At 35.3% G+C, this 24,759-nt stretch overlaps 1 pseudogene; it reads right to left on the bottom strand.

Annotated features, from left to right (window-relative positions):
- Positions 1–1,198: 1,198 nt before the first annotated feature.
- LOC133815428 (sister-chromatid cohesion protein 3-like) lies at positions 1,199–15,752 on the bottom strand (annotated as a pseudogene).
- Between the last annotated feature and the right edge of the window lie 9,007 nt (positions 15,753–24,759).

Below are 24,759 nucleotides of genomic sequence, written 5' to 3' on the forward strand. Positions count from 1 at the left end.
TTATAATCTTGAACATTTTTTACTTTCAAAATGAAAAATAGAAACATTACAAGATACACAAAAGTAAATCATGCATGAAACTTGCTCCATCCTTCAATTCATTGCTGCTGAAGTTGTTTGTTGCCATCTGAAGCTCTCTAAATTGAAATCTCCTCAGGTTTCCAAGGAAAACCTCCTCATGATGTTGCTCTGAAATTTTTTAAAGCCTACAACTGTTAATCTCTTCTTAATGTCAAACAATTTAACTCTGCAATGAAACATATATGAAAAGCAAAAAGCAATGAAACCCAACACAACTTAAGTAAGTAATGTTAGATTAAACAAAAATATGTACAGTATAAACCAAAACAAAGTAGCTTTGCAAGATATGAAACATATATGAAATAGTCATGTTCATTAGTGTAAAACTAAACCCAAATTCTCTTCTGAACTAGTCAGTAATGAGGTCAAAATTAGTAAAGGTGAAAATCGCTTAAGGAGTTCAAATGGCTAAATCGCTTAAGGAGTTCAAATGGCTAAGAGCTTAAGGAGCTATTCTAATTCTTAGCAGTCCTTACATTTCCATGGCAATAGTGATTTTTCCACAAAACAAACATTTAAGTTCAGAAATGAAAGAGAGAAAATCAGAGCAGAAGAGAATACAACACTTACTTATAATGATCTAAAAATAAGAGTAAGACTAACATATTCATAGTAAACCATAACAGATCAATCAGCTACCACTTAACTAACTGTCAACCAACTTTGCAGCAGCGAGCATAACACAGCATCTGTTTGTGTCCTCAACATACTCCTTGTTAACATCATCATCTTCTGTCTCATCTGTGAAAAGATTTTTCATGCAACCAAGAGTTCCTAAAGTGCAAAACCAATCGGCATAATGTAGCAACGTATGTTTTCTGAGTTAAACCAATGTCCAAAAAACAGATGTTCTGAAGCTTTACGTTCCTCTTTCAGAAGAAAGAAGCCAATTCTAAGTACAACGGAGGAAGTAAAATATAGAGTAGCCAAATAACGTACCTGAAATATCAAGTTGTTGCTCACAAAGTTTCCAAAACTTTTGGAGAATTGCCTCATCTGGACAATATCCTAACCTTTCCAGCTTTGTTGAGGAAAAATTAGTCTTTCTGAACATAAACCACGATTCTGCCAGTATGGTACAGACCTTGGACACAGACAATGCATAATTAGACAAAATTTGAACAATAGTCATTATAATAGATTTAAAATGAAGCTTCAGTTCAGATGTCATAATATCAAGGGAAAAATACTTACCCTGCTGGCTAGAAGGTTACCATAATTAACTTCTCCCTCCGAATGAGGGCTGTTAAGAAAATACTCTAGGTTGTTAAACAAAGTAGTTCGTTTAGATAGCAAGGAAGACAACGATGCCTCTGATCCCACCTCACTACTTATGATCGATTTTAGACACCAGGCCAAATGAATATACATGTTAAGAAGCAGAAAACAGACAACCTGAATGATAATGAGCACCAAGATAATTAGTAACTTACAAATAAAAAGTTGGAACAATACAGTTTGTAATTCTAACACAAGCTACAACTTACTCACCTCATCATCCAAGTTTCTAAATTTTTGTAGAGTCTTCACTATATCTTCATATAAGCTCTCAACTAGCACATCCCTTGACAGCTGAAGTTCATACAACCTTTTCAAATTTACAAGAAGGGAATACTCATCGCCACCATCCTGCAATTCTAAGACCATGTCATTTTCATATCATTGAGTGATTTTCAGTTTCTTCTTATGGGGTTAGGAAAGCAAAATGCATACCGCAACTTCTTTTATTGCGGCTTTAACCTTAGCAACAATCTCATATTCATCTTCCCTCAACTTAGAACGAGCAAAATCTTGTAGCTCCCCTTGACTCTCCGTAGAACAAAAGTTAATAGCCTTCACACAAGATCTTAATGCTTCCTTCTCACCATGTTTGAAAAATGCATATTTCATGAGCTGGAGGACATTTTTAAAATTCTGGGGGGAGGAACAAAACCATAAAAGCACCCAGCTTTTGATAAGATAATCTAAAATCAATTAAAAGTTAGTAAGAAAAAGAAAAACCAATGCCCACCTGTTCTTGCCTCTTCAGAGAATAAAGCTCAAGATTCATAAGCACAATAATTTCAACTAGCGATGGTATTTTCGATTTGTCAGCCATGAACTTGCGTAAAAGCAATGGGTAGTTCTTCATCATAGCAACAGTAACATCCCTTCTGTTGTGTTCAAATATTTCCTGAATAAAGACTTACCATTATGAGAAGTTGGTCCTGTAAACCCAAACACATGGCTACAAAATTTGAAGAAAGCATGTGAAATATTACATCTAAAAGTCCTTCCTAAATCATACACTTTCTAACTAGCAAAAAAATTCACATTTAGATAAACAAACTACAATAAACTTTCCTCATCAAATTTATAAAAGCAGAATTGACATTTAGAGAATCATTATCATAAAATATGAACTTGTGGATAAAAACTTTTGAATGGAACTTCTTCAGTATAAAAGGCTCCAAATGAAAATTTCAAAAAACCATTATAAATGATAATTGATATGAACTAACTTTTTGAGAATTAAAATTTAACAAAATAAAAACCAATTTATAACTCACTTTCTGAGCTTTATTGTAATACGACTTGCGGGTATCAGTTGCAGGTATTATTCTCTCTCCAACAGCCTTTTTGACAGATGCACTAAGAAGTCATAATAAGTTGGTTCCATCCTCATCAGTAAGCTCAACTAAAGGATTTTCATCCAAAAGCATAGATATAATACACTTCCAGTCCTGCAAGCACAAACTACATCCTATGAAAAAATAACAAATTACAAAGAAAGTCAAGAATTAGCTCTTTTTCTTCCTTTTTTAATTTGATCCTATAGTTGATCCAGCTATAAAAAGATGAAATCAATTAATTATATAATTACATCTTCTCACCACTAAGAGGTTCACTACACTTGTAACACAAACATGTATTTACAATTTGTACCATGCTTTACTTTTAGGTCATCTTTTTTATTTTTACTCAAGTCTATCTCAACTACAACTCAGGTTAAAATTCAATTTATAAGAAACTTCCTCTATATTTTGGGGAAAAAAAGAGTAATAATAACAAAACATTGCAGGATACTCGTCTAGCAAGCTCGACCAGTGCAACAACAACATCATCGACATCAATCTCATCTAGAAGTTAGCCTTTTATAGTATATATGGCACCACATGCCTGTAGAATTATAAGTATCATCAATCAAAAACTCAGGTAAACAGTAAAGAAGTGCTAATCTAGTAAGTTTTTATTTTCTTATACAAGCAGGTGACATTCCAACTAAAGAATGAAAGGCAAACCTACTTAAAGTTATTTAACTTTTCAGTATAAGACCTATATTTGTCCCTGAACAATTAAAAAGAAAATATATTACTCTCATTTAAAAATTTATTCAAGTAATTTCTAGGCACTTCCAGATTACCTTAAAGAGCATTGTCAAGAGTTCAACCATTGTAGATTTTGAATCCGTTTCATATTGCTCGACCCACAGCTTGACTGTTTGGCTAATATGCTTTCCATTGCCTTTGATAACCTCTGCCCAAAAATAAATAAAGTAATATAACTATATTTGTCAAATCTACACATCAGATCCCACAAAGCGTGGTTTCTGTATATACAAATTATTCAAATACGTTTTTGAGCAAAAGTTTATTCTGCCAACATAGTTACCCTCAAAGATCAAGCTTTTCTTAACTCTCCACATCCAGCAGTACCGTTTATAACAACAATTAACATTCTAGCGATAGTTCTCGACTTTCTAAGAAAAGTAGTATGGAATTCACACTTACTTACATTCCAATTGAAACTGAAGTCACAAATTTCCCAAAAATGTTGTTTGTATTCGCTAATATGCGACTGGAAAGATTTTCCAGAACAATCAATTAATTACGAAAATGAAAAGAAAAAAAATCACATAGTTGCTCGGACTTTCACAATAAGTGCATTGAAGTGCTAGTAACAATAAATCACGCTGAACTAGTAATTGACAAGCAGGGAGCACACAATAATTCAAAGATTCATGCTCATTCAAAAATTGAATCATCATAATGGACTGTAAATGAGTATCAAAACTCAAACAAATTCTCAAAGACAGCGCAATCTTCTCCAAGATTATCTAGCAAAAGAGAAATAAATTAATTAGAAGTCTTATTCTTAATAATACATAAATCCAACGAGTGAGTGGAATGAAACAAAAATAGAAAAAAATAAGAAACTAAACAGGAGTGTTTATTAGTTTCAGAATCCCCAAATCAACAAAACCCATATGATTAATGGAGCTATAACACTACTTAAGGGCTTCAGTATCCCCAAATAAAAAATTTTAGTATCTCACAAATAAAAAACAAAACTAAAAAATAGAGCACATTAAAGCAAATAAGGTCTGAAATTTCCCATAGAAGAAAGATTTGTAGCTGAAATTTGAGGGAAAAAAACAGAGGTAATGGGTGAAAGCTAGTAAATCCACTCAAAATAAGAGCATAACCGTCGAAAGCAGGGAGAGAGAGAAATACCGTCGAACCCACGCACCGTTGAGCCCCGTTTCCGACGCTGTCCAGCCTCTTGCGCTAGCCACCTACATGAGAAATGGTAAAACTTGAAGACAGATCCAAGAGGTTAGATGTGAAGGAGATAGAGAAGTGAGACTAAGAATAGAGAAGTGAAGGAGATAGAGTTGACTGAGAATAGAGTTGAGAAGTGAGAGAGGGAATGAGAGACTGAGAATAGAGTTAGGGATTGAGAAGTGAGAGAGACGGGATGAGAAAGGTTGGGTTAGATAATAAAACCAAAAAAACACGCGTGTATTTTAATTGGCGCCTATTATTTCAGTTGCTGCCTGTTTCTTATTATTTACCCATAGCATTAATAACGTTTTTTAAATTTTGTCATATTTGACCGTAATATTTGGTCAAAAATGTTGTAGTGTAAGCATACATCACATAACACTACAATATTAATGGCCATTATAAATTATTCGGGCTTGTTAGCTAAGCAAGTCATATGCCAATAAATTTGTGGGGCTAGCTAGCTAAGCAAGTCATATGCCCAATATAACTTCTTGGGGCTTCCTTTTCTAAGCAAGTCATATGACCAATCATCCATTCTTTGGGCTTGTTATCTTAACAAGTCATATGCCCAATCATAGATTCTCGGGGCTTGCTTATCTAAGCAAGTCATGTGCCCAAGCGACTGAAAACATATTCTTGGGGCTTGTTGTTTAAACAAGTCATATGCCCAAGGACTATAAAACATATAACGTAACATATATCATATCATAACATAAACATATAAAATCATATATCTAGCCTATTTTCCTTACCAAAAGCTGAGATATTTGGGAACAAGAATGAGATTAGAACACTCCTATAAACCAACAGTAAAATGGGGAGAAATCTCTAAGAATAAAGATGAAAAGAATACTAAACCATCCGAGAAGAAACTTACCAAGAAGAACCTTAAGTTTCAAGAACTTAAATACCTAATCAAGAATCATAAACAAAAATTAGGATCTGAATAAAAGAGAACTAAAAAAAACTACAGAATCATAAAGAATTGAACTTAAGAATAAGAATACCTTGGTTGATCTTATGGATTGATCTAAACCTCAATACCAAAAACACACTAAATCTCACTTCCCAAGTGTTTAGAAAAGCTTAGAATGATAAAGCTTGTTATCCCAAAACCCAAGTGTATCTGTCTATAGTAACACTAGCACCTTGGAGGTTCTGATCAAATGCTTGAAGAAATAAAGAAAATGGCTGAGCACTAGGTCTTATTTATAGAATTCAAGGAGTGAAACTAACCCCTTTTAATTTGAATAAATAAATGATTATAAAATGAAAAATATTTAAATTTTCGTTCATCTAACGCCCAGAACTCGGTCAAAGTCGTTCAAAGGCAGGTCTAAGAGGTAAAAGCTATTTTTAAAATTGAAAAACCAAACTTTCAAAAATACATTCATGGAGTCGATATATCGCCCCCTATAGGCGATATATCGCCTCCCCCTGTATTCCGGAGGCTTGTTCGATCGTTCGTGCAAAGTCGACGTATTTTCCGTATCTTCCGTAGGCAATATATCGGCCCCTATGCTGCGATATATCGGCATAAGTTGATATATCAAACACGTAATTGCACTTTTTCAGCATAATTTGAATTGGATAAACAGCTTTGACTGAGTCATAATACGATCCTAACAGCTGCTGGAATGTTCTAGAGCTTCTAGATCTTTCTTTTATTAAAACTATTCATCAAAATACTTAATTCCTTAATAATCATGACTGTGACAAGTTTCATGCTCTTAATGGTTCTATCTAAACCTTAGGTTATAATAAATAACATCTCTATGACCAGCAATATTAATCAAACCTTATGTTATAATTAATATTCTTAAACTATAGGTTAAACTTATAAAATCCATAACTGTTGCTATGAGTTTCCAACTAAGTCCCAACTTGAACCAAAATCCACGGTAGCTAACATACTACTAACTAATACTAACTATTGCTATGACTACTATCTAGCTAGGCTAAGTAAACATTCTAGGACTCTACAATTCTCCCCTACTACAAAGAATTTCGTCCCCGAAATTTACTTACCAAATCATTCTGGGTACCGGGATAACATGTCCTCCTCCAACTCCCACGTTGCCTCCCGTTTAGAACTATTACTCCATAGGACTTTGACTATCGGAATACACTTAGACCGTAATTCCTTCATCCCTCCATCTAGGATGCTAACTGGTCGTTCCTCATAACTCAAGTCTTTCTGGAGTGCTATAGTATCATACTTGAGGACGTGAGATGGTTTTGACACATATCTACGCAACATTGAGATGTGGAAAACATTATGGCTATCTGCTAGAGCTGGCAGTAGGGCTAATCTATATGCAACTGCTCCCACTTTGTCCAATATCTCAAATGGACCTATAAACCGGGGACTAAGCTTACCTTTCTTCCCAAATCACTTCACACCTTTCATAGGAGATATCTTTAAGAAGACTTGATCTCCGACTTTGAATTCCGCATCACACCGATTGGCATCCGCATAACTTTTCTGACGGCTCTGAGCAACGAGCATATGCTTTCTAATCAGTGCTACTGCATCCTGAGCTTCTCTAATAGCTTCGTGTCCAAGAAGTTTCCTTTCTCCTACCTCGTCCCAATGTAATGGCAATCGACACCTTTTTCCGTAAAGTAACTCGTAGGGTGCCATCCTGATTGTTGACTGGTAGCTATTGTTGTAGGAGAATTCTATCAACGACAAATACTTACTCCATGATCCTCTGAAATTAAGTACACAAGCGCGCAACATATCTTCTAAAATCTGTATGGTACGCTTGGACTGTCCATTGATCTGAGGATGAAATGTTGTACTAAGACTTAACTTGGTACCCATGGCTTGCTGCAAGCTTCCCCAAAATCTCGATGTAAACACCGATCCTTTATCGGATACTATGGTTTTAGGAATTCCATGCAGTCTTACTATTCTTGAACATTAATGTTTGCATACTGATCTGCTTGACAGGCAGGAAGTGAGCTATCTTGGTTTGTCTATCTATTACTACCCAAGCCAAGTCGTGCTGCTTATTTGTTCATGGAAATCTCGTCACGAAATCCATGGCTATGTCGTCCCACTTCCATTATGGAATACTAAGCGGTTGCAATAAGCCTGTAGGCCGCTGATGTTTTTCTTTTCACTTGTTGGTATATTAAGCATTTAGACACATACTCCGCTACATCTTTCTTCATTCCTAGCCACCAATATAACGCCTTAAGGTCGTGAGTCATCTTAGTCGACCCTGGATGAACTGAGTATGGGGTATTGTGCGCTTCTTCTAAAATCTTCATCTTAATCCCTTGATCATTCGCCACGCATACCCGATCCTTATATCTCAAGAACCCCTGTCCTGATATCGAGAAATCCGTGGCCTTGCCTTCTTTAACTGCATCCATGTGTGCTACTAATGTGTCATCATGCCCTTGCCCAATCTATATGTCTTCTAACAGACTTGACAGGATGGACAAGTTAGCCAGTTTGCCAATGACTAATTCTATTCCGACATTGATCCACTCCTGCTGTAGCGCCCTTTCTATTCCAGCTAACACTGCTAGACTTCCATAACTTTTCCTAATTAGCACATCAGCAACTACGTTTTCCTTGCCCGGGTGGTATAGGATTTCACAGTCATAATCCTTCACTAGTTCTAACCATATGCACTGCCTCATATTGAGCTCCTTCTGTGTGAAGAAATACTTTAAGCTTTTGTGGTCCGTATAAATCTCACACCTTTCTCCATAAAAATAATGGCGCGAGATTTTCAATGCAAAAACCACCGCTGCCAACTCCATATCGTGCGTTGGATAGCGTTGCTCGTATTCCTTCAACTTCCTTGAGGTGTAGGCTATTACCTTGTCATTCTGCATTAGCACACAACCCAAACCTTGTTTTGATGCATCACAGTAGACTACGAACTTGTTGTTGGGTGTCCGTACACCAAGTACTGGTGCTGAGCATAGCTTATCCTTAAGAAAATGGAAGCTCTCTTTACACTTACCAGTCCAGTTGAATCTTCGTTGTTTCCGAGTCAAGTTTGTGAGCGGAGTGGCTATCTTAGAAAATCCCTCTACAAACCTCCGATAATAACCTGCTAGCCCCAGAAATCTTCTTACCTCTGACGCATTCTTAGGTCTTGGCCAATCCTTCATAGCCTCTACCTTAGATGGGTCTACAACAACTCCTTCATTGGATACTATGTGGCCGAGGAACGCTACTTGCGACAGCCAGAATTCGCACTTCTTGAATTTGGCATAAAGTTGATGCTTTTTCAATCGCAACATGGTCATCCTTAAATGTTCATCGTGCTCAACTTTGTCTTTTGAGTATACCAAAATATTGTAAATGAACACTACGACGAATTTGTCCAAGTAATCCTTGAAGACCCTATTCCCTAAATCCATGAATGCGGCTGGAGCGTTGGTAAGACCAAAAGACATAACTAAAAACTCGTAATGTCCATAACGAGTTCTAAAAGTTGTCTTGGGAATATCCTCTTCCCGTACCTTGAGCTGGTGATAACCGTAGATCGATCTTTGAAAACACGGTTTCTCCTCGGAGTTGGTCAAACAAGTCGTCAATCCGAGGTAGCGGGTACTTATTCTTAATTGTCACCTTATTTAGCTCACGATAATCTATGCACATCCATTTTCTTCCGTCCTTCTTCTTCACAAATAGAACCGGTGCTCCCCATGGTGAATGGCTCAGTCTAATGAAATCCAAGTGTAAGAGTTCTTGTAACTGCGTATTTAACTCCTTGAGTTCGGTTGGTGCCATCCGGTATGGTGCCTCTGAGATAGGCTTGGTGCCCGGTACTAGTTCAATTGTGAAGTCAATTTCTCGAGTCGGCGGCAATCCTGGTAAATCGTCAGGAAATACTTCTAAGAATTCCTTTACAATGCGGACGTCTCCAACCTTTAGTGGTGTTTCCTTTACCACATCTATGACGCTGGCTAAGAATGCGCGACATCCTTTTTCTATCATCCTCTGATCTTTGAGAGATGAAATAAGCAGCGTACGTAGTCCTGAAACTTTTCCCCTAACTTTTGACCGTCAGGAGTTTTGATCGTCTCTTGCTTACGTCTATGGTCGATGGTTGCGCCCTGCCTTGCTAGCCAATCCATGCCCAGTATTACGTCAAAGTCTTTAATTTCTAGCTCTATCAGGTCTCCTTCTAGTTCTACATCCTCAATTTTGATTGGGACGCCTCGCACTATCCGTGATGATAGGACTCTTTCGCCCGAGGGCAACTATGTCACAAACCTAGTTCTACAAGGTTTGTCTAATTTCTCTATCATTCCTAATGAGATATACAAGTATGTTGCTCCGGATTATAACAATAATGAACATGTATTATTGAGGATAAGGATCTGACTTGTAACTACTTTGTAATTAGCATGGGCTTCTCCCTGGGTCAAGGCACAGACTCTAGTTCGGAACCATCTTATTATCCCTCTTCTCTTCTTGCCTGAGCTATGGACATTCCTTCTTCTGATGACCTTCCTGGCCACAACTGCAACATCCTTTGGTGTTTGCATGACATTCCCCAAGATGTTTCTTTTTGCATCTAGAGCACTACGGGTATTCTACATAACCTGACCTATCACTTGCTAGTACTCTTTTGTCACCATTGGCCCACTTATCATCGGGATGCCTTCTCTTCTGCCTATTATTGTTGCTATGCTGAGGCTATTGTCGTTGTTGCAGCAGCTCTTCCACTTGTCATAGCCAGACAATTTTTGTGGTGATGTCAACCGGTAGCGGCGACGCATTTTGGTTAGCAGCAGCAGTGGTAGCACGCGCCTCTCTTCTGTGAACTGGAGGGGCTTCATTAGTCTCATGAGCAGCGCTGGAGGCATCAGTGTTTGTGCGTGCAGACCTTCTGAGCAACATCTTCAGCAAAGTTCTAATAGTCAAGAAAACATTTTATAACTTACCCTAATAGGCTCTAAGGCAAAAACTTAGGCTAAGCAAACATAACTCGGACCTATTAATTATGATTTCTTATGAAGAATTATATAAGCCTTCTTTATAATTAGGGTGTGTTTCTATACTTGGAAAAATAAGCCACCGTTATTATTTTCTAAGTGTGTTTCTAATCATCCTATATGACTTAATTCTCAGGCTCGAAACTTGTTGTTGTTCCAAAGTTAACCATATTGTGGGAGGGCTGGGATCAGTAAAATCTTTCCCACTACTATGGCCCCCTAACTCTCAATATAGAACCCGATCCATTGATTTGTATCCACCCTCACCGAACTTGGTCATTATTAATTAAATTTATTATTTATTATGATTGTAAAAAAAATTAAACTCATTCATGTCATTCAAAAATAACAATAATATTCATTTGGAAAAAAAATTTCACTAAGTACAATCATAAATTAAAAGATAATAAATTAAAATAAATAAAGAAATAAACTAATCTAAAAATCGGGATCTTCTACATCTGACCCTCTATCTAACATATCATCATCTATCTCCTCATAATCATCATTATCTTGGGCCTCAAAATTCCCTCAAGGAAGATTCGTAAAGATTCTATGTTTTTGCTCATTTGTGAATTGGAATTCCATCTTAGAGGTGAACCTAAGTATGAGAAAATAATATCTCATAGCTACTGGTAATTCATCTTCATCATCTATAGTCTCCCATATTTCTTCGAAAGCTGCAATTACAATGGGATAATCTTTAAACAGTCTAATCACTAAAACATATTGTTCCGTGTCTCTCATCATGATTTGCTTAGTTGTTTGAATGTGAACTATCTCCTTGTGCAAGAGTAATCTCTGAGTGATTCTGTCTAGCACTCCTATAGTATTCCTTGGCTCTCTAATTCTTTTCAAGGCCTTAATGGCTCGGATATCCTCATAGGTCAAGGCTCCATCCATTCTTAACTGAAAACATAAGGGCTAAAACATTAGCTATACATATAAACATAATAACTATAACATAAACACTTACATTGGCAATTAGATTCGGAGTTTGAGCGTGTGTATCAAGGAGAACTTCATGCAAATGAACCTGTCACTGATACCAACTGTAATGACCGAACTATTTCTAAGACCTTGGACCATTAAAACTACTAGACATAGCTACTATCATTTTGATACAAACATAAGAAATAACTTTATTGAAAACCCAAAATATTGTATCAAATACAAGATAAAATAAAATAAAAATGTGATAGATATGGTATGGGATCCCATTGTTTATAAAACATAAAACATAAACTTTAATTCAATTGTTCAAAACAACGTGCGAAATTACAAAAGAAACATAATTCAAAAGACTAAAATAAATATCATCCTCGATCGACACACATTCCATTCATTCCATTCATCCTTAACACATAAACCAAGCTGCCAAGAATCCTTCCGCCTTCCATAAAATAAAGGGGTGAGCCTAATGCCCAGCAAGGAAAATCTACTAACAATCATATAACATAAATCATAAACATATGACTATAAACATATATCACATAACACTACAATATTAATGGCCATTATAAATTATTCGGGCTTGTTAGCTAAGCAAGCCATATGCTCATAAATTTGTGGGGCTTGCTAACAAGCAAGTCATATGACAAATATAAATTATTGGGGCTTCCTTATCTAAGCAAGTCATATGCCCAATCATCCATTCTTGGGGCTTGTTATCTTAACAAGTCATATGCCCAATCATAGATTCTCGGGGCTTGCTTATCTAAGCAAGTCATGTGCCCAAGCGACTGAAAACATATTCTTGGGGCTTGTTGTTTAAACAAGTCATATGCCCAAGGACTATAAAACATATAACATAACATATATCATATCATAACATAAACATATAAACTCATATATCTAGCCTATTTTCCTTACCAAAAGCCGGGATATTTGGGAACAAGAACGGGATTAGAACACTCCTATAAACCAATAGTAAAATGGTGAGAAATCCCTAAGAATAAAGATGAAAAGAACACTAAACCATCCGAGAAGAAACTTACCAAGAAGAACCTTAAGTTTGGAAGAACTTAAATACCTAATCAAGAATCATAAACAAAAGTTAGGATCTGAATAAAAGAAAACTAAAAAAAAATTACAGGATCATAAAGAATTGAACTTAAGAATAAGAATACCTTGGTTGATCTTGTGGATTGATCTAAACCTCAATACCAAAAACACACTAAATCTCACTTCCTAAGTGTTTAGAAAAGCTTAAAATGATAAAGCTTTTTATCCCAAAACCCAAGGGTATCTCTCTATAGTAACACTAGCACCTTGGAGGTTTTGATCAAATGCTTGAAGAATGAAGAAAATGGCTGAGCAATAGGCCCTATTTATAGAATTCAAGGAGTGGAACTAACCCCTTTAATTTGAATAAATAAATGATTATAAAACGTAAATGATTTGAATTTTCGTTCAACTGACGCCCAGAACTCGGTCAAAGTCGTTCAAAGGCAAGTCGAAGAGCTTAAAGCTATTTTTAAAATTGAAATACCAAACTTTCAAGAACACACTCATGGAGCCGATATATCGCCCCCTATAGGCAATATATCGCCTCCCCCTGTATTCCCGAGGCTTGTTCGATCGTTCGTGCAAAGTCGACGTGTTTTCCGTATCTTCTGAGGCGATATATCGCCATACGTTGATATATCAAACACGTAATTGTATTTTTTCAACATAATTTGAATTGGATAAGTAGCTTTGACTGAGTCATAATACGATCCTAACAGCTGGTGAAAGGTTCTAGAGCTTCTAGATCTTTCTTTTTTTAAAACTATTCATCAAAATACTTAATTCCTTAATAATCATGACTATGACAAGTGTCATGCTTTTAATGGTTCTATCTAAACCTTAGGTTATAATAAATAATATCTCTATGAACAGAAATATTAATCAAACCTTATGTTATAATTAATATTCTTAAACTATAGGTTAAACTTATAAAATCCATAACTGTTGCTATGAGTTTCCAACTAAGTCCCGATTTGAACCCAAATCCACAGTAACTAACATACTACTAACTAATACTAACTACTGCTACTACTACTACCTAGCTAGGCTACTAAACATTCTGGGACTCTACATCACATATCAATAATCAATTCACACACAAACCTGACTCCCCCCTGAGTACCTCGGTTACAAATCAACGGACATTCGACCGTGCTCCCCTACCCCTGTCTTTAGTCCATAGTCAATTGACCATGCTTCCCCTACCTCGGTCACAAATCAACAGACATTCAACCGTGTTCCCCTACCCTGGTCATCAGTCCATATTCAATCAACCGTGCTTCCCCCTACCCCGGTCACAAATGAACATACAGTCGGTCGTGTTTCCCCTTACCATGGTCACCAGCTCGAATACCAGTATTATCTAGTAATCACTGGATTTCATTGGAACATTCTGTACACTTGCTAGTACCTCCTAGCCATTTCTAATTCAGCCCTTAATCAATCTAGTGTAAAGAACTATCACAGACAATACACTAGCATGTTTCATGTTGTAGCCAACAAAGTCAATATTAACTTACCTTGATTTCTTAGCTCCTAGCTGAATTCCTTGGGTCACCGCTGACATTTTCCCCTTTTCGCCAATACTGTAAAAGATACAATATAATCGGATTAATCCATGGCATTCACTTAGTATTGATACTCTAGACATTTCTATCCCAACATCTACTCATGCATTGCGTACGCACCATGTGCACAGTATAAGGGTCAGGTTTTTTTTTTTTTTTTAAGAAAGTCCATTTTTTGTGGTATTTTTGAAAAGTAGGGCATTGGACCCTAATTTATTTGAATCCATAAAAAAAAATCACTTTTTAATTCATTATAAATTTCTTTTCCTTATCTAGTGTTAATTTATCCAATATTTATCAAGAAAAGTATTTTTCTTTATCTTCATTTTTTGCTTTCTATAACTAACAATTTAGTGATAATTCACTAAACTTCAACCTCTACCATTTTCTATGTATAGAACCACACTCCTTGAAACTTTACAGTTTTAAACCCCATCATAAGAACTAGGACTACAAGAAAATCCCATGTCAAAATTCATTATAGGTTAGGAGAACCCACCTTGCCAAAACCTTAACTTTTTATTGTCAATTATTTGAGAGTTCCAGATTTTTGGACAAACTTAGAAAAATTATTCCTCATAAATTACAATTTATTTTATCCTAAAGTTTTACAGAGACCTTTATAATTATGTTATCAATCATCCCACAAAATTTCATAATTTTTGAACATGTAAAGCTATTCCAAAATATTTTTACAAACTAGATAGTGCAAACTGCCAGGATTTTCTCAGGTTCCAACAATTTTCCCAAAACACTTATAAGTTGAGCTTTAGACCATCTTCTTAAGATTTTATAAAGCCTAAACTCAAGTAATTTTAGAGTACTACAAAAATACAGCAAATATTTTTACAAACAGAGGCATAAAGGTATGGTTTGATCCTTTGGAAGTCAGACCACGAAAATGGCAGCAAGCAATTTCACATAAAATCATACCTAACTACTTTAAACAACTACACTACCATGTATGCATGCAACCAAAAATCACATATTAAGCCTTTTTAAACCATTACCATTAAAACTAAACAAAATAATAAACACAATATAGGATAAATATCAGATTCACTAAGAATCCAAGATTTCTATTAAAAAATTCAATATTTTTACCTTTTATGTCCTAGCTTGGTGGTTGGCTTCTAGGGCTTGACTCTATCTCTCCAACAGTACCCTAATGTATTCTATCATTTGCACAACAAATATTTAAGAACAAAAGTCAGATCATTGTTCATAACTTTTGGAGATGAAGAAGATAGAAAAAACCTAACTTCTCACCCTTTGGAAAATGCTTGATCAAGCTTGCATGCAGTTGAATCTTTCCATGCAACTTCCCCACACTTGATGAATTCTTTTTAGAACTTAGGATGAGCGAAACCTTGAAATGAAAATGGTAAAAAACCCTTAAGGGTTTTGGCATGTAGAGGTTATGAAAGAAGAAGAAGAAACACAACCATGGATGATACTAGCTTACCTTCAAGCTTGATCTTCTACAAGCTTTCCTCCTAAGCTTCAATGGAGATTTTCTCCTAAGCATTTCACCCATGAAATGCATAACAACTTGGACATTTAGACCATAACCCATATTGTTAATTTTATTGGCCTTAGGAAATATTTCCCCTGTCCCAAAATAGTATATTTTCCATATAAATACTTTCCCAATTTATTAATCCGAGATTTTAACTCGCAGGGTTTCAAATTTTAGTCTGAGACCAACCCTTCCAATTTAGCTAAATAACTCTGTCCGATCACAACAAATGGCTACATAGCAACATGAGTTACCCCAAAATAATATTCCACACAAGTTTTCACCATCCTGAACCGGTTACTAATGGGTACTTAAAAAGGCGGGGCATTACAAAAAACATATGTTTTGATTGTGTCATCAAATCTCAGATTCTAAGATCTCGAAGCTTGTTTGAGTACATAAATGGACCTAAGAAGCTTGAAAACTTTTTGCTCTTGACCTTTACTATGAACCCTTCTGGTTGAGACATATAAATGGTTTCGTCAAGATAGGCATCCAGAAAAGTTGTCTTAACATCCATTTTCCATATCTCATAATCCATACAAGCAACTATGGACAAGGGTATGCGGATAGATTTAAGCATGGCTACGGGAGAAAAAGTTTCTTCATAATCTACTCCTTCTCTCTGAGTGTAACCCTTGGCTACAAGCCTAGCTTTGAAAGTTTCCACTTTCCCATTTTGCTCTTCTTTTTCTCTTGAATATCCATTTGCAACCAATAGGTTTAACATTTTCAAGAAGATCTTCAAGAATCCAGACAGAATTGGAATACATCAATTCCATTTCCAAGTTCATGGCATCTTGCCATTTTTCTTTGGCAGAATCTTCCATTGCATCTTTGTATGTCAATGGATCATCTTTTTTTGTGTCAGACACAAACATCTAAACTTCATGTTCATAGCGAGTTGGATGCCTAACAGCCCTCCAACTACGACGAAGCTCTCTATTGTTCTGACTAGAACTTGTGGTTTCCTCTTGTAGTTGTTCATTGGAAAGATTCGGTGATCTTATTACTTGATTTGAGACTGTCTCCTTAAGCATAACCTTACTACGAGGTTTGTGATTGTTAATATAGTCATATTCAAGAAAAGTAGCATTTTTCGATACAAATATTTTATTTTCTTTAGGACAATAAAATATACCACCTCTAGTATCTTTGGAATATCCCACAAACATGCACAGTTCAGTGCGAGATTCCAGTTTTCCACTCCTTCTTTTCAGCACATGTGCTGGACACCTCCAAATACAAAAATGGTGCAAAGTAGGTTTAGTACCATTCCATAATTCCAATGGTGTCTTCTTGATAGACTTGGAAGGAACGACATTCAATATGTACATTGCACATTGAATAGCATAGCCCCAAAATGACAGTGGCAATGATGAGTAACTCATCATTGATCTAACCGTGTCTAATAACTTCTTGTTCCTTCTTTTAGAAACACCATTTTGTTGTGGCGTTCCTGGTGCAGTGAGTTGGGATTGAATTCCATCCTCACGCAAGTGGTCCTCGAATTCATAATCCAGGTACTCTCCTCCTCGATCAGATCGAAGAACTTTCAGTGCATCACCTAATTTCTTTTCAGCTTCATCTTGGAATTCTTTAAACTTTCCAAAAGTTTCGTAATTATTTTGCATCAAATATAGCTAACCATATCTATAAAAATAATAAATGAAGGTGACAAAATATTCAAACCCTCCTCCAGCTTTCACATTAAGTGGTCCACACACATCAGTGTGTACGAGTTGGAGTGGTTCTACGACTCTTGATCCCTTTGTAGAGAAAAGTCTTTTGGTCATCTTGCCTTCTAGACAGAATTCACAGATTGGAAGAGAACCAATAGTTAATTCTCTTAAAGGTCCCTCCTCTGCTAGTCTGTTAATTCTATCCAAACCAATATGCCCCAATCTCAAATGCCATATGTATGTTTCATTGTCGGAATAAGTTTTTAGACGTTTAATAGATCTTGGGTTTGCAACTTTTAACATCTCAGAGTTGTATATAGATCGCTTTTTTGCCTTAAGTTTATACAACCCATCATTGGATTTTTCATGACATATTTCAATACCAGATCTTGAGATAACGATCAAATTATTATTGAAAGAAATATTGAAACCTTGTTCATGCAACATAGAAATAATAAAGTTCCCAATTAATAATCACATTACTAAACATAAACTAAAAATTTCTAAGACATTAGTTTTTTTGTTCTAAATAGAAATCTAAAATTTCTAAATAACAACAGACTAAAATTTTAAAATTTTCATGATAAAATTAAAATTCCAAATAAAACTAATGATGGGTCTTCGCTTGTACATTGATGCCAATGCTTTCCCTTTAGAAGTTGTCTCTTTTGGAGGAAGTGGCATCATTTCTGCAAGGAACAGAAAAATAATTTTAGAATCATGTATTATAACATTCATAATGTTAATAAAACATCAATCACATAAGTGTAAAATAAAAGTAAATCTGAATTTACCTTTTGTGTCCTTTTTCACCAACTCCATAATATCTGGAGATCCAACATCTTTATGAATCGTATGCCATAACTCATACGATGTCTTGTTGTATTCATACTTATCTTTGTACTCTTTTGGCAGGCTTTTGAGTAAACAAAACCGCCCTATGTGATTATCCTTTAACCATTTGGTATATTTTTCATGCATATTATAGATATGATCTATAGGTGGCTCTTCAAGCGGTGGTTGTTGACATACAATATAAGAAATCCCAATTTCGCTTAGAATGTACAACATAAAAATGTGCCAAATATGAATTCTTTTGGGATCAAAATAAACATTTTCTAGAGTATAGTCAATTTGTTGAGAGATAATCAAACATGATTGCTAAAAATAAATAATATCACAAAATGAATTTAGCATATATTATGAATATCAATTATTTTTTAATAGTAAATATGATGCATGAATGCAACAAATTTAAATAACACATAAAAATAATTATTACTAATTTCACGATAAATTAATTTAAAAATTAATGGACCAGCCTTAGGGTAGGTCAGACTAATCTTAAATTAATTTTGAGACACTTCTCTAATTCATAAGTGAAAACTTAAAATCAATTTTGTTTTCCTTTTGACTTATGAACAATGGCTAGTTTGGTCAAGATTAACTAGTCCGCTCGAAAGCCTAGTTAAACTTTGTGAGTGTAGCCCATTATTTTAGATTAATGACTTAACTCAAGAGTGTGCCTTATGGTTAGTCAAACATGAAATACATCATCAACCCTATTCTATATAGAAGTTAACCTTAAATAATAACACAGTCAGAAACCTTCTTTAGGGGGATGCAAACAAAGGCACCTCGAGGCCTATTTCCATGAAACATCAGTGTTAACTAATAATGGAATCTATAAGAGTTATTGTTATTACCCCTTCTCCACTCACTATTTCAGAATGTGTTTTCTTAAAACATCGTATGCTTTTAATTAAATTAATGAAATTAATTTACCAAATGATATTCTAATAATTACTAATCTCATTAAGCATTTAAATCATTAAACAAGATTTATTCATCTTACTAAATAGGGCCTTAAACTATCTAGTCAATAAATGCTCTAATTATTTAGAATATCATTTGCCTATCTAATAAAATTAATTATCAAATAGGTCTTGAAATTAACACTTACAATCAATTTACTGCTTTGTTCTAGATTAATTATATGATTCATTTAATGCTTATAATCAAAGAGGACGTTCCTAATTCAAACATGTTTCTACACGATATGAGATGCATGCTTGAATTAGAAATATTGTGTGGGTAATATGAATGGCATGTTATAATGCATGACAATGTTATTAAACACTTTTAATATATTCAAACATTTAAATAAATAAAATAAAAACAATCAGTAAGTAAATAAATGCAAGTCGAGTGCTTTTGGTATTTCTAGAAAAATTACAACACATACAATAATTTACAAAATAAATAAAAAAATAAAACCAAGGCATTGTGTAGATTATTTATCTCCATCTTTTAGCCTTCTATTATTTTTATGCCATTTAGCCCATTTCGAATTATAAATGACTTCAATAATTTTAAACAATCTTTTAAAATATTGAACTTGGCTAATAAAAGCTCAATAGGTCATTTAGGTCCATTTTGAACTCGGGCCACTTAATTCAAAATTTAATTATATTTTTAAAATTCCAATTAGCATTAAAGCCCACAAATTCAAGGAAACCAATAATCACTCTAGGGCTCGGGTAAGGAGCCAAGTAAATTTTAGGTTTGCAATTTTAGGGCTCAGCTTGGTAGGGCGGCTCAAAGAGCCACCAGCTACCAAGTTGCAAAGGCAAGGCACGACAAGGATACGACTGGCGTGCATGAGGCAAGGTATAAGGGTGCGAGAGCCAGGACGTAGGGGCGATTGACCCAAGGCGCAGCAAGGCTCATGGAGCCAGGTGCGCAGGGGCGCTTGAGCAAGGGCGCAGGGACATGGGAACCAGGTACAATAAGGCTCAGATAGCTGGATGCGAAGGGGTGCCATTTGACACCTGCGCCTGATGCGTCTAGGCAGCAGGTGTGCAGGGGCGCTTGGTGCGTTTGCTGCGCAAGTGTCAAGAAGGCACCTGGGGCTCGGGGCTGGATTTACACTTTTGTGAATAATTTTAAATGCAAAAAATAAAATCACAGAAAATCCTATGCCTCATACGGCTTACAATTTTGTAGATCTAGAAAAAAATAAGAACAATTCCCAAACCCAAAACGCCATATAATTAACAACTCTTAAGAACATACATTCTTCAAAATAAACATCCATCCATTCATCACATATTACGATAATATAAGAATGCATATTATACCCATATAGTAATTAATGCATGCAGAGATTAATGATCGCTCTGGTACCAATTGTTGGTAACAGGTTTACCATGTGCGCAGCGGAAAGCACGGGGTGTTGGGCCCATAAATTTAAAAAAAAAAATATTTAAATAAACTTTAAATAATCAGATCCATTGACATGAAATACATTAATCATAGAGAAATAAAATATGAGTATATGCCAGTTGAAGAACTATCCATAATCCTCACTATCTTTTTGTATCTCCAACGAACATCCAATCGAAAGCAATTCTTCAACGTACTCAGACCAAGATCTTTCGAGATGTATCTCTACACCTCAAGACGTGTGTGGGCACATAGAGTATTGGTAGGGAAAATTTTATGATTCATAAGATATTCTCAACATATGAGATCTTGGAATATTAGGTCTGAGACAGTATTCAAGGATAGAGAAAATAATACCATCTCTTTTCTTTCTATCAAAAATCTTATGTTTTAAAAACTATTTCCATCTATTAAATTTATAAGAGAATTAATCAAAATTTTGAAATTCAAAATTCAAATTATAAATCAATTATTAAATAAAAGAAATATCCAAGACCCATTCTTGGACTTTGTTACACATCAACTACAGTGCATGCACTAAAGTTGGCATGTAACACATCCCTCATTTCAGGGTTGTGTTCCAACCATTTTCTTTTAATTATTATTTAATAATTATTTATTCAAAAATATATAAACCTGATAACTTATTTATCAGATTAATTAAATAATAAATATCATTTCAAATTCAAAACCGAATTGAATTATGATAAATATATTTTTCACATTAATTCAAATTTAATTATCTTAATTATTTAAATGTTATTTTCAAAAATGTCATTTTAATTAAAAAATAATTTTTTAAAATATAATTATTTAATTTATTAATTTCAATAATTAATATATTAGTTAATCCATTTGTCTCAATTACATATTTGACTATGAAGAACAAATTTCTTCCAAATATGTCATTTTCCTGATTTTTCCTAATTTCAACTCTTATTGTAACGTCTCAACTTACCTAATAAGGCTTAGGATCTTTATTAGGGGGCCAGGATGGCAATTTATGGAAATTATGTATATATGTGATATATACATGTATAATTATGTGAATTATACCATAATATTACTAGATATGCATGTGGTCACATTTCTTATTAGAAGGGCATTTTAATAATTTTGGCCTATTGAGGGCATAATTGTATATATGTGCATATATGTGATATATGTGAGAGGCCACATTATTATGTGGGTTTATTTGGGTTACTCGGCATGAGGCAATCATAGGGAACAAGTTAGCGGTTTGGTCATAATGGGATCAAATGTCGGGCTCGGGGTGACCTATGAATAATTTGGTAACTTAACACATTACCGGGATTAATCGAGTTATGGGAATTGTTTGGTAATTATTTGAGGATATTGGGAGTAACGGGAATTATAAGCGGTTGATTATGATTAACGGGGTATGTGGCAAATGACAAAGTTACCATTGAGGGGCTTTGAGAGAGAGATTTGGCCCTAGGGGCATTTAGGCCATTTTATGCCAATTTAGTGACTTACCTTGGCTGAAGGAAACCAAAAACCAGAGTAAACACATTTCACTCTTTCACTCAGTCGACTTCTCTCTCTCTTTTGGGTTTGAGATTTTGAAGAGAAACTAGAGGCATTCTTGAGCTTGGGTTGGAGGTTTAGGATTGCTTAGCTACAGCTAGGAGGATTCAATCCATAGTTGAGATTATCGCTAGGGGCTCGGAACCGGGATCGTGCTTGAGGGTTGTTCTTATTATACTTTGCATTCGGACATGAGTCAAGGGCGGCAATAGCACGCTGAGCGCTAGTCGATATCATTAGACCTAACTGGGAGCGCATTATACACTTGTCTGACTCAATGGTTGTGGAAAATTAAAGCGCCAGGTACGCTGAGCCAGCTCTAAGGTTAGGGCACTGGGCCTAGTATGACTTTTCAACTATCTATTTAGGGCAGCGACCCCTATTATGACATGGCAGTCATTTATTTGTAGTTAATTGATGCATGGGTAGGCTATTACTACAGGGCATGCTAACTATGCATCTGGAATCTGTATTTATTGTTCTTGCACATGTTTAAGTTTTCTTGCTGAGCTTTGCCTCACGGGCGCTATGTGGTACAGGTAAGGGGAAAATAAGGCTGGACCAGCCATGAGTTGGAGAGCTTCAGTGGTGACGTGTACATATGCGGCTGCTCGACCACCACGGTCGAGGGTATCTCAGCGAAACTAAAGTTGTATCCCCTATTTTGCCGCTTAGGTCAGCTGGTTGTAACTTTGAACTATAATAGCCCTTTTAAACATTTGTTTGTGCTATTTTGGGATCCCATGTATGAACGGAAATGTTTTAATGAAAAGTCAATGTTTCCTTTTGACCAAAAATTTAACCCTAACCCTTGTTATTAACCTTAGTTACATATTTATAACCAAATGACTTGATTAGCAAGTCTGACATTATTTAAAATACACAGTGTAATGGACCTGGATTAGGATGACGTTACACTTATCTTGAATAGTGTTGATAGAGCCATCTCGGGAACCTATGGGCCTAAAATTTCAAGCTCCAATAAATTTAGATTATTAATTAAAAATCTTTAATATAATAACCTTAATTTATTAATCTCAATATTATTCCACTAAAAATATGAGATTGCACTCTTGCAATTATAGACATTTATTTATTGAGTACTTTTTAATCATAAAAGTATCCATTGATTTAATAACTACATACAATTCAATCCTCTATTAATGGTTCATAATTAAAGTAGGAATTAATTTTCGTTTAACTTCTTTAATTATATCTTGTTTCCATAAGTATCATTAACTTTACTTATGAAGGTCAATTCATAAACTGATTTATGAATTTGAGCTCAATAACATTTCAGTTCCAAAAGCCAACTCTTAAGAGAACCATTATTCAATTACTCTTGGAAAGGTATAGATTCCATATCTGTATATTATGTCACTAGCCATTTACATCAATGAGTTCCCAAAACAAAAGTTTTCAGCCTGATCATTCTGACAAACCATAACGAGTGAATCAAAGAGCTCATATGACATAAACAGGAGTTCATAATAACTTCAGGATTAAGATCAATTTGTATATGATTATCTCATTGATATGTTTAATTAATAATTATAAAGTAAACGATATAATTTAGCATTAATAACATACCGAGTCTTGTTCATGTATAACCACTTTATACAAAGTGTAATGCCCCGAATTCCCCGATGTGTTTAACGGCATGAATAGTAGGCCGGGAGGGCCGTACTTGTTTAATTATGTTATTAATTGATTAAATGCATGTATATGTTGATTATATTATGATATGATGTGAAATGCATGCATGTGAGTCCATATTTCTTTATACAGGGGTGTGATGGTAATTTGGCCCGTTGAGGGTAAATTGGTTATTTGAATGCATGTTGGTGATATAAATTGAGACCACATTATGATGTGGGTTTGTTCGAGCCAGTTGGCATGAGACGATCAAGGAATGTTAATTAACGGTTTGGTCATAACAGGCTTAAGCTCGGGGCTCGGGGTGAGTCTCGGGGTGTTTTAATGATTAGAGTGTTACCGGACATTAAAGGGTAACGGGATGTGAAATATTGGAGTTTGAGAATATTGAGATTAACGGGAGTTGGGAAGCGTTAGTTATGATTAACGGGATTGTTGGAAAATGCCAAAACTACCCTTGAGTTGGTTTTAGAAGCTTTTAAAGACCTAGGGGTATAATGGTCATTTGTGTTTTGGATATATATGATGTATAGATGGCTGTGAAACAGAACCCAAAACAGAGTTCTCCTCTTCTCCTTCCCGTAAGTTCATTTCTCTCTTCTTCCTCTTTGGAGTTTTGAGCTCAAGGTGTGGAACTAAGCTAGGAAATCAAGGGGCTTAAGCTATAGACTTGGTTCAGCCATTGGAGAGGGTTCAATTCCAGGTTTGAGGTGAGTTTTACCCATTGTTTTACTGGTTTTGCTCTATTTTCGTTCTTGGATTTCAGCTCTTGATTTAGGTGTGGAAAATTGGAATTAAGGGGAGTTCTTGAGGTGTCTTACTTGGGTTATGGTGAGGGATAGTTATGGGTGATGTTTGGAGGTTTAAATGGGTGTTTGAGAGAGGTTTGGGTGGTGTTTAAATTGGGTTTGAAGGGTTGGTTTCAAGAGAAAACGCAAGGGAAGAAAAACAGG

The sequence above is a fragment of the Humulus lupulus genome, chromosome 1, assembly GCF_963169125.1.
Source record: "Humulus lupulus chromosome 1, drHumLupu1.1, whole genome shotgun sequence".
Classification (NCBI taxonomy): domain Eukaryota; kingdom Viridiplantae; phylum Streptophyta; class Magnoliopsida; order Rosales; family Cannabaceae; genus Humulus; species Humulus lupulus.